The 18,764-nt window shown below is 31.9% G+C and overlaps 1 protein-coding gene and 1 pseudogene across 20 annotated transcripts in view; both read right to left on the bottom strand.

Annotated features, from left to right (window-relative positions):
• The window catches only part of LOC145243887 (uncharacterized), a 1,140,095-nt gene that overhangs the window by 325,643 nt on the left and 795,688 nt on the right, over nt 1-18,764 (bottom strand). The gene's annotated exons all lie outside the window — the stretch shown is intronic.
• Nucleotides 7,118-7,234, bottom strand: LOC145244166 (5S ribosomal RNA; annotated as a pseudogene).

The following is an 18,764-nucleotide window of genomic DNA, read 5'->3' as shown; positions in this document are numbered from 1 at the left end:
ATCAAACTGAAACTATGTTTAAAAACGTTATTTTGCAGTGTCATGACGTCATAAGTCGTCGTGGTCCTTCTTTCACATTTCAGGTTTGAGCCTGCTTACCGTGGCTAATTTTTTTTTTTTTTTTTTTTTTTTTTTTGCAGTCACTGCTGCTATTTTGATTGAAAGAAAAGTTATTTTGATTCATTTATAGTTTTTTTTTTAGTGGGGTGGAGGCTTCCATCATACGGACTGCCAAAATATCTGGTGGGGAAGTTGTCATCTACTTCTTTTTTTTAGGCGATTCCCTTTTTTGTGGGGGTTGCTCAATATCCTTAGTATAAAAGCCGTGTCCAAACTGAACTTCATGACCATCCGTACAACGCCGGGTATCCATGCTTGTTGTATATAAAGGCAAGACATCTGACAATAAATAATATGAAGTACCACTCTAGTCGCAATATTTTAAAGTACCTAGCTTACTAATTGACGCCCAAATATTTTTAACAAAAAAGAATAAAAAATATTTACACTTAACTGTAAATTTTAATTAGCTACGATCACATCTCACGTACGACATCTCATCACCATACTTTTTAAAAGACTATAAATTGCCACGCAGTTCGAACTCAGCAGACATGAATAAGTCATACCAGTCTGAAAACAATTGCATAAGTGAAAATGCTCGGAAAAAAAAGGTACACAAAACACATACAGAATCTACGTACGACAATTCGACAGAAATATGCTATTGATTGTCTTAAAAATCGAAAAAAAAAAAATCAAAATAGATTAATTAAACCGAAATATTCCGTTTGTTTAAATGAAAATATGTTGCCTAAATACATACAATACATACACACACGCTTATATATATATATATATATATATATATATATATATATATATATATATATATATATATAAATATATATATATATATATATATATATTTCATGTAATCGCTGAATCGTTTAACTAACATGAATTACCAATAGTACGAATGTTCTTAAAGGGATCATCAGTTGTTTACCATGAAACATTGTTTCGGAGTAACGCTTCGATGTAACCTCTGATCGTCTTCAGGTGTATCCTACCGAATTCGAGAACCTTTCTGTTGAACTCGGGAATCAGTATGAAATTTTGAAAAGAATCCTTTATTTGATCTACGAGAGTAACACACACACACACACACACACACACACACACACACACACACATATAATTTGTATTCTTACACACATATAATTTGTATTCTTATATATATATATATATATATATATATATATATATAATTTGTATTCTTATACATATATGTTTATATATATAATTTACATATTTTTATATGAAAGAAACTTTCTGTGTGTGTGTGTGTGTGTGTGTGTGTGTGTGTGTGTGTGTGTGTGTGTGTGTGTGTGTGTGTGTGTGTGTGAGTGAGTTCGTTCCCTATGATCTCCAAAACGGCCGGACAATTTTTTTTTAATTTCACACAAATGTACTTTATGTATCTGGAAGTATTCTGAGATAGGTTTTGTACCGGAATGCCTTCGATCATTATTGAAAATCGATAATTTAAAAAAAATGAAAATGGAACACTCCGCTTTTGACCAACGTTAACACGTTTACACAATCTAACATCACAAGTGGATTTGAGAAGTTTCATCATCGCACAAACAAATATTTTCGGTGTGTAAAATCAACAGTAGGTTCTTTTATATGACAGGGGCGCGTTCGAAATGAATGTTTTGAACAGTTATACTTTATTTTTGGACTGTAAATTTTGATTCAAGCCATTATCACCAAACATGTAGAAAGGCCAGGCATAGGAAATATACAGTAGGTTCTTTTATATGACAGGGGCGTGTTCGAAATTAATGTTTCTGTTTAAAGCGCAACTAAAGTATGATACTTGGTTTTTGCATTTTAAACTTTGATTTTAACTATAATATTTAAAAATAATTTTATAAAATCAATAGTAGGTTCGCTACAGTGTAATGTATCATGGACTAAGTCAGCGTGGGGAGGAATGTTAAGCTTTCTCCTGGTGCACCGAAATGGGTCCCTAAATAGATAACATTTGATTAAAAAATAGGCGATTTCACCGATTTCGATGATAATAACATATGGGAAGGTAATCCTTATTAAATCCCGGGCAACGTCAGGTTTCTCTTCTAGTATATATATGACTTCATAGGAGGCAGTGGAAGAAATAGGATCTCAAAAATTACATAAAAATAAATTTTAACATTAACAGAAATCATTTCTTTAATCGTCCGACCTTTCGGACGACATAAGCGTATGTATCATTTGGATTTTTCGAAATACGTTTCTCATCTTCAGTTTGATTTTCACAACGTTTTGGCCGATGTAATCTCTAACCTTTTTCAGGTGTATCTTGTCGAACTCGGGAATCTTTCTATTGAATTTGAGTCGACACAGAATCCTTTATTTAATCCATAGGAGTAAAAAAAAAAAAAAAAAAATACTGTGTGTTTATGCGTGATAAAATGCCGTGTAATTCTTGTGAGTTTATGTAGCTTAATCGATAAGGATCTTATCGCGGTTTCAAATTTCACCAAAAATACAGCTACGTTAAAGAGTCGTAGTAAAATGTGCACCCATGTATTAGGGCTATGACATGCATTAGGGCTATGACAACAGCATATTCTTTTCATTGTTTTGACTCTCGAGTATATATCGGACGCAGTTAGACACAGTTAATCAACCGAGAACCACATCACTCAATATAAAAGCATATAAGATATCAACAGATACACACTCGAGAGTGAATACAATGAAAAGAATATGCTGTTGTCCTTGCCCTAATAATTATTTCATAAATAAAATCGTATATATCACTCCCTATGTAATCTCCTACATGTGTAAGAGCCAAATGCGTCTTAAAATGGATTACTTCTGCCACACCCTATCCTACCATAACAGCTTCAAAATCTAGTAGGTGATGTCCTTTTCTCCACATGCAACCACTTTCTCCACAGGACGTTCAGCTTTATATATATATATATATATATATATATATATATATATATATATATATATATATATATATATATAACAACAAGCTCACCTGACGACGATCGAGATCACCGATCGAAAGGGCTGGAGTAAATAGCCAACAAATACGACTTGCCAATCGAAACAAAAATGATTGGCCGGCGAATAAAACGAATTACCTGTAGAATTGGGAAAGAAAATGAAAACTCAGTCCTGTTCAACTAGACATATCTATAATATAAAGCTGAACGTCTGTGTGGGTGTCTGGTCACGAATAGGCTCCTATATGCTTGACTATTGTAGAAAACTGATCACATATAATGATAGAAGATGTATCGAGACACAGGAATGGGTATGTTTGATCTGGTATAATGAGGATTCATTAAAATTGTGGGGTCTGCGTTCGCGCCTGGTCCACAAAGTATGGAAATAAAAAATTTAAAAATTAAAAAAAACACGTTTACAAGTGTTTTTGATATAGATGTACATAATAATACTTTGATAAGTATGTTTTAACTTAAATAGGGATGGGATAATAAAATTGTGGGGTCTGCGTCGCGCCTGGCCTCCATAGAATGGAAGTAGGCACAAACTTTAATAAAGAATTTTCATATCTATCTGCATAAGTATACTTTGATAATTATATTTCAGTTTGAAGAAATATGGTATAATAAAATTATGGGATGTTCATTCGCGCCTGACCTCCATAGAATGGAAATATGTCACAAAGTTTAACAAGGTTTTTTAATATAGATCCACAGAATATTGTGATAAGTGTTTCAGTGTGAACAGGTATGGTATAATAAATTATGGGGTTTATCTATTTTATTTATACTTTCATCAACTTTTGCTTTGATTTTGATAGCCCCAAATTCGAAGCTATCTCTTTACAACCTTTCCTTTTCATAACCTATCATACTTTCATAAATCAGAGTCCATTTTCTGTAGGCTGTTTTTGAACCCAGTCAAAGACGGGTACTTTTGCTAGTATATATATATATATATATATATATATATATATATATATATATATATATATATATATATATATATATATATATGAACATAAAAGAGGCATAAAAACTAGCAACACTCTTAACGCCATTTTTATGTGTATGTATGTGTGTGCGTGTGTGATTTTATGTCCTTGAAAATAAAACGAAAAAAGATAATTGTTTGGTTTATTCCACTTGTTTGAGAAAATTTTTTTTTTCTTAAAAAAACAAAACCCCAAACAAACAAACAAACAAACAAAAAAAACCCCCGAAAAATTATATATATATATATATCTATATATATATATTATATATATATATATATATATATATATATATATATATATATATATATATATATATGAGAGAGTGAGAGAAACGGAGACCTTCCAAAATTTATCTCATATATATATATATATATATATATATATATATATATATATATATATATATATATATATATATATATATGCGTGTATGTACTGAAACAGTGTCTGCCACATTGCCATATGTTCGCAGTCAATCATTTCTACGTCCTAAATATTTCCTATCTGCATGATTTTTAAAAAAGAGCCGAACGGTGCACTCTATTACGCAATGTTATTGACCACGTGATACCCGATGCTATTCTTTGACCGTCGATGTAAAAATAAATATGGAGATGTGCGAAATGGCGTCACACTTGGTCCCCCCCCCCTCCGTTCAATAAACAAGGATGCCGAACAATTGGTTCTAAATTTTGTCTCTGATCACTTTTATTCTCACATTAAGCTAATGTCACCGGGAAAAATATGAAATGACAACCATTGCTAAACTATTTTGACGCCGATTTCATCCCTTACATATCATTATTAAATTCCACTCATGATTGTCGGTTTGTCCAGTTACCACTTGCATGCGGTTGAGTATTAGCTTTCTCTTTCGGAGAAGAGATCGATGCTGACAAATACGTTGTCAAATGTTAAAATTTAAATATAAAAATGATGCATATACGTGTGTGTGCGTATAACTATATGTATTTATATATATTGTATACATACATACATATCGACACATATACACACAATTATTTTGTTTTACATACATACATGCATGTATGTATGCACATATGTAGCCAGAAATGTTCGTATAAACAACTATTTATACTAAAATACGGATCTTAAATACATAAAACGTTTATTTTAATATATCTATATGAGAGAGAGAGAGAGAGAGATTTACAATTAAAGGAGTTTTTTTCCTACTAATGATTTGGAATTACATTTTTTTTTAAATAGTTTTAAAGTGCGAAAAACTTCCAAATAACCACACACACATACATATATAGTGAAAGCAGACGTTATTATTATTATTATTTAAACATATAAGAATACCATGAATCATTTCAACATTTCAAACATAAAAATAATGATATATAGCCCATTCTTCTAATTACAAATTTAAAAAAAATCATTCATTTAATATCATTCACAGACTGTTTCGCTGTATCACAGCTTTTCAGTGTAGCTTGACATGCGAACGACTGAGACTGAGACCCGGTCATTATTTCGACAAGTTCAAGCTTTTATCCATTGCGTCATCAGCACAAGCGAAGAAGGGGAATCTTACTGCTTATATCTTTCTATAAACAATATCAGCAGCCAAGAAGTGCTCTATTCGTTTTACTAAAAGCTTTGTATTATCATTAAAGATGACGTAGGAGGTCACTAAATAAACTTAAAGCAAAAACATCATTTGACGCTTGAAAAAGAAAAGATTGGGTTTTCATGTACAAAAAAAGTAAATTGTTCTTCATTCTAATTTAAATGGAAAGATATAATTGAAGAATTCCAATGCAAAATGCGATAAACGCCATTTCAAAGCTATCATTAGAAAATGCGTTGCATTTCAACACTGCTGAACATCCCACACAAATCGTGTTTTATAAAATACAATATCGGCATAATTTCCTTTTTGCTTTCAATTCAAATTAGGCTTTGCTAGGTTGTTTATATTTATTGTTTAATTTCTCAGTTTGAAGCAATTGGATTTATTGCGTTTTGCATTCAAGTTCTTCATAATTTAATGTTCACCACTGTTATAGATATAAGTAAATTTTTATAAAAGCATTACATACGCAGATGCATTTTTTTCTTGTGTCTATGGCAGCTTTTACAGAAACAAACAAAAAGACTCATTTTAATTTCACAATTCTCATTCAAGAAATTAAGTTTGAGAAAAGAAAATTTTAATTAAAACCTTTTTGTTTTGTTTTGAATATCTCCCCTCATTATTCTCTTGTGAAGACAGAGACATAAATGAAACTCCATTTTTCCCTCTCTCTCTCTAATATATATATATATATATATATATATATATATATATATATATATATATGTATATGTGTGTGTGTGTGTGTGTGTATGTGTGTATATGTGTGTGTGTGTATGTATATATCTATATATATTTATATATCTTCTATATAAACGACTATATGTCTGTTTGTCGGTCTGTCTCTCTATTCTCAAACTTTATTTCCTTCAAAACTAAAACTTGCAGAGCGACACTCAAATGATTCAATTTTTTACGGGCCATTCTTTTACGGTTCTTTCTCGGTTAAAATTGTTTTTAAAGGGTCAAAAATGGGTCAAAAATTGAAAAAATCGTTAAACATTTTGTACATTCATCGTAATTTATTTTTAATCAGTTTATAAGCATGTCACGTTGGTACAGTGGTAACGTCACCATTTTTGAATGCTACAGTTTCGGTTTAAATTCTAGCTGATAGCACCTAAATATATTTTTTTTTTACTTTGAAATCACGACTTTATAAAAATATATACGAAATCTGGACAAATTAAAATATCACATGCATTTTACACCCGGGCAAAGCTGACTCCCCCACTAGTATATATATATATATATATATATATATATATATATATATATATATATATATATATATATATATATGCAGGCTCCTTCAGTCTTGGACAGACTATGGATACACATGAAGGGTTGCTTGCGCGTAAAGTTTTTGTGGCAGGAGGTGCGCAATCTCCAACCACACCTCTCCTGAGACGACATTGTTAAATACCAGTGGCAAGTGAAGTACAGGACGACTGGAAACAAATGCCGAGATAAGCGGAGAGCACATACAGCACCTAGAATTCCCAAATGGTCACCCATCTGGTACTAACCAGGCTCAACATTGCTTAACTTCGGTGATCTGCCAAGAACCGGTGTGTCAACGCGATTATGCCGTATATATATATATATATATGTGTGTGTGTGTGTGTGTGTGCGTGTGTGTGCGTGTATACATCTCTCTCTCTCTCTCTCTCTCTCTCTCTCTCTCTCTCTCTCTCTCTCTCTTTCTCTCTACATATATATGTGTGTGTGTGTGTGTGTGTGTGTCTAATGAAGATTAATTCTCTCTCATCTTGAGCACATGGTGCAGTGAAGAAAAAGGTGTCTGGTTAATTTTGAGGCATCTAAAATCAAATTTCTTTTCATTATCAACGCTCTGACCCCCATCTGGTCCCAATTGAAATGAATGGCTCTCGTGTTGGGGAAGCACCATGCTTTGACAAATTTCTGGATTTGACCTTCTCTAAAAAGTTGACAACTTTTAACAACATGCCAAGAAATAGATGAACTAAAATAATAACAAACTTTAAAAACGGGCTGAAAAAAGGAAAATCTGCCTTAATACAAAAATGCTTGTTTATTTTGGTGTCTTTAAACCTCTCCGCCACTACTGCTGGTGAGGATACTTTGTTTAAATATTAAAAAAAAAAAAAAAAATCTTTTTATCAAATTATTGTTCAAGACATATTGTCTATTTCAATAAATCATCGTTTCCGAAACGATCGTACAAACTATTGATTTTATTGGTTTTCCCTTTCAAACTGATTTTTAATTCAAAATTATGAATCATTTTACTCAATTGATGAGCTGTGAAACAGCGAAACAGTACTGTATGTGGATGACTATATATATATATATATATATATATATATATATATATATATATATATATATATATTAATTAATAAGAAACAACGATTTGATTAATATTAATTAATAAAAAGGAAAACGATTTGATTTGGGAATCTTAAGTCGGACGACTCCTGGTGTAAATGTGATATGATTGTGACTGAGAGCTCTAGCTAGGATTAGCGTAGACAAATCAAAGGCACACTGACAGGGATGATCATAGACCGCTCACCGATTTGTTGATTTTGCTTTGTTAGTATTTTGTTCTCAGAATAAAATATACAAATCCAAATTAAGTAATAGAATTTAATCAAAATTAGAATAATTATTCTAAACATGAAGGTATCGTTTAGTCTCAAAACATCTTGCGTTTATTCTTTAAAAGTAATGAAAAACTCTTCTGTTAAAGAAATTAATTTTACCCGTCCAAAGATGAGTACCTTACTAGTTAATTATAGAATATGTATTCATACGTGGACAGATATAGTTAGGCACAATTATTTTTATTTATTTATTGATAAGAGACATTGTGGAAAAATACAAGGTGATTGGAAATAGATATGATAAAACAAAGTTTATAACATATGGTTTTATTTAGAATCCAGTATGTGCACCAGCATTCGCCAGCAATTTCTCAAGCTGCCTGGCAACCGCATCAACTGATTTCACAAACTTTCGTTTTCCATAAGTAATATTTCTAACAGAGAGAGAGAGAGAGAGAGAGAGAGAGAGAGAGAGAGAGAGAGAGAGAGAGAGAGAGAGAGAGAGGAATAAATATAGTTTTGTTTTGTGCAGGTGGTATGTACAGAGTTTCAATCCTCTCATAATATTCATCATAATTTAACTGTTATTTTCATAAATCCTAATGTGACTTTTTATAGAGTTTATATTTTCATTAATTAACAAAAGTTCCTTCTGAAAACAGTTGATGCGGTTCCCTAAACTTAAGAAACTGGTGCCAAACGTTGGCAGCCATATTGAATTCTACATAAAAATCCCACGCTATACGCTTTCTTACCACATTCACTTCTTATAAGAATTATCTTTCAGCAATAAATTACGAACACTAGTGACAATGTCCTATCCTTACATCATCAACGCTCTGATCCCCATCTGGCATCAATTGTGATGGATGGCTCTCGTCTGGGTGAGGCTCCGTGTTTTGACAAGCTTCTGGGTTTGACCTTTACTCCTGATCTGAAATGGAACACGTACATCAAGTCTGTTGCCAAGGTCGCTGGAAAAATGGTGGGATCCTGCTACCGCTCCAGAAGATATCTCACTACTGATGCAATTCTCTATCTATATAAAAGCCAAGTACATCCAAGGATGGAATACTGTTGCCATATTTGGGCAGGAGCTGCTAAAAACAGCCTATCCTGCCTTGACAGAGTACAAAATAGACTTCGTGGCTTAGTGGGGGATGCCCTTTTCTCTACCCTGCAACCTCTCTCCCACAGAAGAGACGTTGCGAGCCTGTCCTTGTTTTATCGTTATTTCCATGGCAGATGCTCGTCTGAACTCCAATCTCTGGTCCCCCCCTCGCCAATCTTTCACGAAAAACACCCGTCTAGCTGAATCCATTGTGAAAAATTTCCCCAACTCTATATCTGTGCCTAAATCAAAACGCGGATTCCATGAACAAAGCTTCTTTCTTAGAACTGCACGCCTGTGGAACTCTGTTCCGTCTGCCTTCTTCCCACCGGACTACAACTTAGATGTCTTCAAGTCCAATGTTAACAAATTCCTAATGAACCGCCTCCTTAATTAAACACTTCATCAAATCTCCACACTAACGTAATGTACTTGCAATAACCCTTATTCCTGAGTGGCTTCAGGGCCTTGATAAGTGGTGATCACTGTGTAAAAAAAAAAAAAAAAAAAGACACTATTTATTAAAACAGTCATATTCACACGAAGCAAAAATACATTGTGATGACATTGATGAATTCAATAATAATCGATAACTTTTTTTTTTTTTTACATAGGAGTCACCACTTATCAAGACTCGAAGGCCACTCGAGGATAAAGGTTAATGAATGTACAGTAGCTAATGTGACAATATTGTAGTAGTGGAAATTTAGTAAATTGGATTACTCAAGAATTTGTTTATGTTGGACTTGAAGACGACCATATTGTAGTCAGCTGGAAAACAGGCAAACAAAAGATAGTTCCACAGGTGTGCAGTTCTAAGAAAGAAACTTTGTTCATAGAATCTACGTTTAGGTTTAGGCACAGATAAAGAACGGAGGAACTTATTGATAGTGTTTTCAGCTAGACAAGTGTTTTTCATGAAAGTTTGGTAAGGGGGACCATAGATTGGAGCTCAGACGAGCACTTGCCATAGAAATAATGATAGAGACAGACTCGCAGTTTCTTCTGTGGGAAAGAGGTTACAGGGAAAAGAAAAGGGCATCCCTACTAGGCTATGAAGTCTATTTTGAACTCTGTCAAGGCAAGATGTGCTTTTATCAGCCTCTGCCCAGATGTGGTGACATTACTCTATCCTAGGACGTACTTGGCTTTTATACAGATAGAGAATTGCATCAGCAGTGAGATATCTACTGGAGCGGTAGGGTGATCTCACCATTTATCCAACGACCTTGGAAACAAATTTTATGTATATGTTCCATTTCAGATCAAGAGTAAAGGTTAGACCAAGAAGCTTGTCAAAACATGGAGCCTCCCCAAGATGAGAGCCATTCATTTCAACTGATGTCAGACGGTGGTCAGAGCGTTGATGATGTAAAGATGGAAGCTTGGTTTTAGATGCATTAAAATTAACCAGCCACCCAACATATTGTATTGCATTAAAGATGGGATGGTATTTTTTTTCATATTTCGAGGTAAACCTCATTCTCAAAAGGTCTCCATACAACTTAGAGAGCATTTTTTGACAATAAATTGGAACTCTAAGTTAAATGGAGATTTCTGACAGTTTTGAGAAAAATGTCACTACTTTCAAAGATCAAAACTATTACACACTACACACAATGCTTGAAGCAAACTATAACATCCCTTTATTTAACCTGTATTTAAATTTTCAAAACATATTTGAAAAGTTAAACTCTTATTTAAAATATATTATGTGAAATTTCTTTTTCATTAAATGCTCACCTCTGAATATTGTGTGATGAGAAAGAGAACCTTATCAACGAAATATTATTCTCACTTATTTTCACTCGTAAAAATTTGTAATCATTTTAAAATGTTAAAGTTTCGATTTTATTTTATTTTAAAATTTGTAATCATTTTAAAATGTTAAAGTTTCGATTTTATTTTATTTTAAATGTTCACCGTGTTGTGTTTTTAATGATAATTACAGGGTGGACGATAAAATTGTTTCTCTATAAAAAACAACATGATTCCATCTTGCTGCCCAACTCCCCACCTAGTACCCCTGTAGCCTGTGTCCCTAATAGTAGCACCCTACATCAAAATGGCAATATGCCTTGTTTGGGGTGAAAATGTAATAAAAATATAATAATTTCCTTTTGATGAAAACCGGTTGCAAACCATCTACTAGTTGGCCAGTTGTGTACAAATTCCAAGAGCAATAGGAGCCTTCTAGCCTGCCATCCACCGAGTATCCATTGAGCTCCCACCGGCGCTTGTGGAAAAAAGCATGCTCCCAGTTCTGGACCCGTATCGAGGCAGTGATTGACTCTGAAAACGGCTACATTGAATAGACGTCAGCTCTACTACATAATCCAGTTATTGAATTGATTTTTTCAATAAAAGTTTTAAAACAAAGCTGTAGTGTTGTTTTCTTTAGGATGACAGTTTTATCGTTCTACCTTGTAGTGTTGCATGCTTATGTAATCATCAGTGTAGGATAACAATTCTTGCCGGTCATGAGATTCGAACCCAGCTATGAAGTCACCTTTTGCTCCATTATACATATACATATATATATATATATATATATATATATATATATATGGATTTGTCTAACAGAAACACTTATTCACTTTAGGAAAACGCAGGATGTGCCTTGAGAGGGTTAAAGACTATAAATTTACCAAAAAAATATATTGTTACAAATGTCACTGTACTTAAACCTCCTTTTATCAAATCAATATTGAGTACATTTTTGGCCCTACCCTAAAACTTGAACACATCACAAGGCAGAAGACAAAGGTAATAATGGTATTGAGAAGAGAACAGAAAAGGACATAAAATTCTTCATTTATTCAACGCCAGGTCTTCTTCCCACAACTGCCAAATAAAGTGATAAGAAAGAATCATTTTGAAAAAAAAAAAATAAATAAATAAAAAAAAAACAACCAAAGAAATTTCATTTAATTTTAGTTTTTGTTTGCAGATTTGTAATTAAAAAAAAAAAAAAAAAACACCGAGGATATCATTCTGCTGAAAGATTTTGCATATTTATGACGTAAATATCGAATGAGAAAAATAAAAAATGGCATTTTGCTGAATGTCACCACAAGGCAAGAGACAAGCAGACACTGCAGGTTGTATTGGGTGGCGAGAAAGGCTCAAGCCCACGCACTTCCGCCACCTCCCACACAGTAGCAAAAGTAAAGATACACAAGATGACGAATTAAAAGCTTTCCAATTTTTTTAATTGAAATTAAGAAAAAGTAAAAACTAAACTATTTACAAATAAATCGATATGAAAACAATGATATGAAATATATGTCAACAAACATACTCATTAGAATGTATATATATATATATATATATATATATATATATATATATATATATATATATATGTACATATATATATATATATATATATATATATATATATATATATGTACATATATATATATATATATATATATATATATATATATATACATATATATATATATATATATATAGTAAGTTATAAAATGTATATGGCGATTAAGCTACACTGAATATTCCGCGTTTCATCCACTCTAGGATTCTTCAGGTTTATGCGCATAAGCCTGAAGAGTCCTAGAGTGGATGAAACGCGGAATATTCAATGTAGCTTAATCGCCATATACATTTTATAACTTACTTAGCTCTACCTAGGTATTGAGTACTTTTGAAGTAAATACTTAAAGTTTACGCATAAATCTATACTTTCGTATATTACTTTTATGTAAGTAAATTAAGTAGTTATATATATATATATATATATATATATATATATATATATATGCATACACACACACATATATATGCATGTATAAATATACCTGCATATATTATACAAAATTATAATCAAATAGTAATTATTCTTTTATACCTATAAACACTAGTGTTTCATGCTTACACAATTATCAGTGTAGGATGACTATTCCTACCGGTGAGGCGATTCGAACCCAGTTTCAGAGCCACCTTTGGCTCCATTTGTTAAGCCTTTACCTCTAGGCCACCAAACAATTGCCACGAGAATGAAGGTAATTAATAACTAATAAATGCTCAATACGGGCACAGACATTAGACAATTCAGAGTGTTCGAACGATAGAAGTTGTGAACATTGCGTAAACGCCAGTTGACTGCCTCTTAGCCTATATTTTCCAGAGAGTGCCCCCCCACACACACATATATATTAAATGAAACATGAGGACTAAAAGTTATATATAATTTTATCATATAATCAGAACAAGAAAAAATAAAGGGGAAATTTAAGAAAATTAATTTTCCTTTTTATTTTTACTTGTTTTGATGCTATAATAAAGTCATATATAACTTTTTATTCCTTATCTTTTATTTAATATTATTGTTCGCTCCTCTTAATAGTGTTGAGCTTTTCTCATCTTGGTAAGTTTTGCTTTGTTAAAGATTTACTCTTTGCTAACATAATTATATGTATATAGTATATTATGGGGAAAATTTTTAAACTTGTAGTATTCAACCCAAACAAGACTGAGACGTAAGTGGCTACTGTGAAAGGGATCAGATATATAGGGAGCAACTTAAGTAGCAAGATATTTGTTCACATTACATTCAAATTTCTGCATGTTGGTACAGCCAATTAGTTAACCATAACAGAGGGTTTCATACGGATACACGAGATATTTGTTCGCTATCTGAAACCAATGTTTTCTGTCATTATTACTTAATTGTACAATTTTGCCATAATATATGATACCTCTATGTTTTTAATCGAGCACTCTGGCGGTTTTTCTGTTCTTTATAAAACGATATTTGGGAGGAGGAGAATATTTAGAAAAAAAAATATACATATATATTTTTACTCACCTCCACCCCCAAAACAAGCCATATTGTCACTTGGACACAAAGGGCTACTAATTTGGACTATACCTAAGAAAGATTAAGACATTGGTTTACGTTGCCTTTGAACTTTTGCATATATCAGTACAGTTTGGGAAGCAGGTAGCAAAAAGGGAATTCCAAAGTCTAGCTGTTCTAGGGAAGAAGCTATTAGAGTAGAAAACTTTCTGACATTTAGTGACCTCGGCAGTGAAGGGGTGTGATTTTGTTGCTAAGTGGGTTTGTCGGGGATACGTACATTGTTAAAAATGTCATATATTTGAGGTTTTAAGTACATATTTTTATAATAATAAATATGATAATAATATAAAGTAAACATAACACCACTAATAGTAGGAGCACTAGGAACAATACCAAAACATTTTTTTAAATGAATGGGAAAGATTGGAATCAGAGTGATGGCTGATAAAATATGACGGATGACAATAATGAAAATGGCTGAAATATTAAAGAAAACCCTCGAATGCGGAAACTAACACATATGAGCTACATGCACAAACTGAACATGCAGAAAATGATACAGATGTGAAACACAAAGGAGCATCACATTAAATCATGAAAACTGAAACTGCATAATTGTAAGTTAACGCCCTGCACCCCTACATTCCCCCCTTTGTGTGCGTGTGTGTGTGTGTGTGTGTGTGTGTGTGTGTGTGTGCCACTAAAACTTACGCCACACCAAATAAGCAAGGAGGGTCAAGGAGGATGGAAAAACCGAGGTCAGAAAGTACTAACCAGACCTCTGCTGGATGAGTGCAAAGAGGACTCGAACCTTGGGGAGGCTTTTTGCCACCCAAATTCCAGTAAAGACCAATGGTCACCATCAATGAGAAATCAATGGTAAGCGGCTGTTACAATAACGTAAATTCATCTGCTGTGGTTATTGAAAGAGATGGAAAGTTCTGGAAATCTTGGGAGACTTGTTATCACTCAAACTCCAGAGAATGTCATAATTGTTCTCAAAGAAAAATCGTTGATGATGGCCTGTGTGACTATTTCTAGTAAATAATAATAATCGAAAGAGATGGAGAGTACTGGAAGTCTGAGTAGATTTTTGTCACCCATACTCTAGAGAACACCCGTTGCTGTCAGTGAGCAATCTCTTATGATGACCCATGTGAGAACCCCTACTGTACTATTACTGGAGTAATAATAAAAATGAACGACTGAGACTAGGGTATGGAGAGAAATAATGAAAACAGCTGAAATTATGAGGAAAATCTTCAAGTGCGGAAACCAACCCACACAAACTGCGAATGCTAACCAGTCACATGAAAGTTTCAACAGAAATAAAACAAAAAACATCACATTCCAAATCATCATCATCATCATCATCATATGAATCCAAAGATTCTATTGTTGGCATTGGTTTCCCCAACAATTTTCTAGTCAGAATTCTTTTGAGAAAAACATCAGAAATTATGGGAAGGGTCACGTGAAGGTTGCAAACATCCTAAGTGAAAGTTGTTTTATGGAACAAACTGGATTCGAACTTGGAACAGTCAGGTGGTCAGTCTGTGTTGTTAACCACTTGACTACCGTCACTTCCCCACTTCCAAATGAACGTAAGGGAACAGCAACTAACTAAATAAATAAATTAAGTCATGGCACCAACCTCGGCTGGCATCACATGAAGAAGTTGTGGAAGATCAAAGAGGATGGAAAAAACGAGGAAGGAAAAAACTAAGCAAAACTCCACTAGAATAGTGTAGAGAGTACTGAAATTAAGGAGAGGCCTATCGCTAACCAAATCGCAGAAAAGACCAATGGTCGTTGGCAGCAAGAAATCAGTGCTAAACGCATAGCATAAAATCATTTGGAAAGCTTATCAAAGGAAGTGGAGAGTACTGAAAATCTGGAGACAGTTGTTGTCACTCAGACTCCAGGGAACAATCATTGATAATGATTTTTCAGTAAACTCCTAATAAGAAAGTAAATAACAACAACAATAAAAGAATAATAATAACAATCGTATTACTGTAAGTTACCCCCCCATCCTTCCCAAATTGTAGTGCCGGTATAAAGTGGCAGCACACCAAATAGTCATGAAGGGAAGGATGGAAAGACCGAGAAGAGAAAGCATTAACTAGACCTCCACTTCCAGATTCCAGTGGGGACCAACGACCGCTCAGAGTGAGAAATCAATAGTAAGCGGCTGTTGCGATAAGCATATTCATTTGTAGATGTTGTTGAATGAAGTGGAGAGTACTGAAAATTTGTTGTCACTCAGAATCCAGGGAACACCACAAGTTGATTAAGACATCTTTGATGGCCTATGTGAAAACTCTTAGTGAGTAGTAGTAGTAGTAGTAGTAGTAGTAGTAGTAGTAGTAGTAGTAGTAGTAGTAAATGTATTTAATTTATCTGTCGTTTGATTTAGTTCGGTTTAAGAATTGGCTTAATGGTCATATATATATATATATATATATATATATATATATTTACTGAAACATTCTCAAAATAAATACATTGTATTAAAAAGGAACATACACACACACACACACACACACACATATATATATATAACATTGCAACAGCAATTGAAAAGATATATCAAACCTATTAATCCATAAAAATATGTAATTTAAAAGAAATCCGTACACAATGTCATATATCCACATTATACACGTATATATAACTGTGGAAATATGGATACGTGTGCGTATTAATAGATTTAAATCGAAAAAATAAAAGGAAAATTAAGTTAAGCTATTATAATCTATAAAAAAACATATTTCATGAAGTTATAATTACTATATAATAATAAATCTTTATAAGGCTATAATCATTAGATATAAATAAGATACAATTTTATACACCTATAGCCATTACATAATAATGGAAATAAATATTTATACAGGTAAAATCAATAGGAAAAAAATAAAATATAATTAGATATAGCAATAATAATAGTAATAGTAATAATAATAATAATAATAATAATAATAATAATAATAATAATAATAATAATAATAGTAATAATAATAATAATAATAATAATAGTAATAGTAATAATAATAATAATAATAATAACAATAATAATAATAATAATAATAATAATAATAATAGGCAACTATAATTATTATATAATAACAAAAAAATTTAAACAGCTATACACTATATATTAATTCAGATAACATTGTATACAGCTTTACACATTAGATGATAATAAAAATAACATTTTTATAGCTATAATCATTGTATGTTAACGAAAATAAATATTTATACAGCTAGAATGATCGTTTATTAATGAAAAATAAAAATTATACAACTATAATCATTGGATAATAAAAAAAATAATTAAAAATGTAATAACAAAAATAAAATTTATAGGTCTATAATCATAAGATAATAAAAGTAAGTTTTAAAAGCTATAATTATTATATAATAATGAAACTAAAATTTTATAGGTCTATAATCATAAGAGAATAAAGGTACGTTTTAAAGCTATATTTATTATATAATAATGAAACTAAAATTTTATGGGTCTATAATCATAAGATAATAAAAGTAAGTTTTAAAAGCTATATTTATTATATAATAATGAAACTAAAATTTTATGGGTCTATAATCATAAGATAATAAAAGTAAGTTTTAAAAGCTATAATTATTATATAATAATGAAACTAAAATTTTATGGGTCTATAATCGTAAGATAATAATAAAAGTAAAATTTTTTAAAGCTATAGTCATTATATAATAATATATGCCTATAATTATAAGATAATGATAATAAAAGTAAAGAATTTGATGCATAACAACTATTTTGGACGAATATTGTGATAAAATCTAATATTTCTTTTTGATAAAATCATCAATTATATTTTTTGAGGATTATTGAAAAACTGTTTATGCATAAATTGAAGAAAAGAATCAGTTGATATCAGTGGAAGAAATAAGTGTTGCTCAATTGTAGGAAATGCATACGGAATTGACTAGAAAGAATCTCTCGTAGACACACACACACACACACACACACACACACACACGCGCACACACACACCTATGTAATATTACACGAAAGATAAAAGAATAAATTTTCTAAGATTATTTGTACATTTCTAAAGGCAAAATAATTTTATTTCAATAATGCCACATACATCAGTCGAGCTTCAAAATTATTTTTTTAAAATCTGGTGAATAGCAATAAAAATGTAATAACGTTAAAAAAAAAAAACGTTAAGAAAAAAATGATTTTTGAAAATAAGTCACCATATTTATCTAATTTTTCTTATTTATACACACACATGTCTCGATCACTATCGAAGTAAATACTGAAAATAGATACATAAAATAATTATATATACTAACAGGACCCGTGGAAATTCCACAGTGGCATATTTCATATGTAATATAATGCTGCCGGGCATTCTGTGGCCGTTCAGTGTGAATGGAGACCCCGATATTATTGTAGCCCTTTTGCTAAAACTGCAAAAGCATTTATCTAAGTAATCTGGTTAATGTAGTGTCAGAATATATCTGGTTATTACAGTTTATTTCCAGTATCCTTAAAGAAATCTGTGGCATATTTCCATCATGTGGACGTCCGGCGTGAACAGAAA

This window comes from Euprymna scolopes, chromosome 22 (genome assembly GCF_053919585.1).
Source record: "Euprymna scolopes isolate OS-2025 chromosome 22, ASM5391958v1, whole genome shotgun sequence".
NCBI lineage: Eukaryota > Metazoa > Mollusca > Cephalopoda > Sepiida > Sepiolidae > Euprymna > Euprymna scolopes.
Note: the sequence above shows the minus strand (reverse complement) of the source record. Positions and strands in the feature narration are given on the sequence as shown.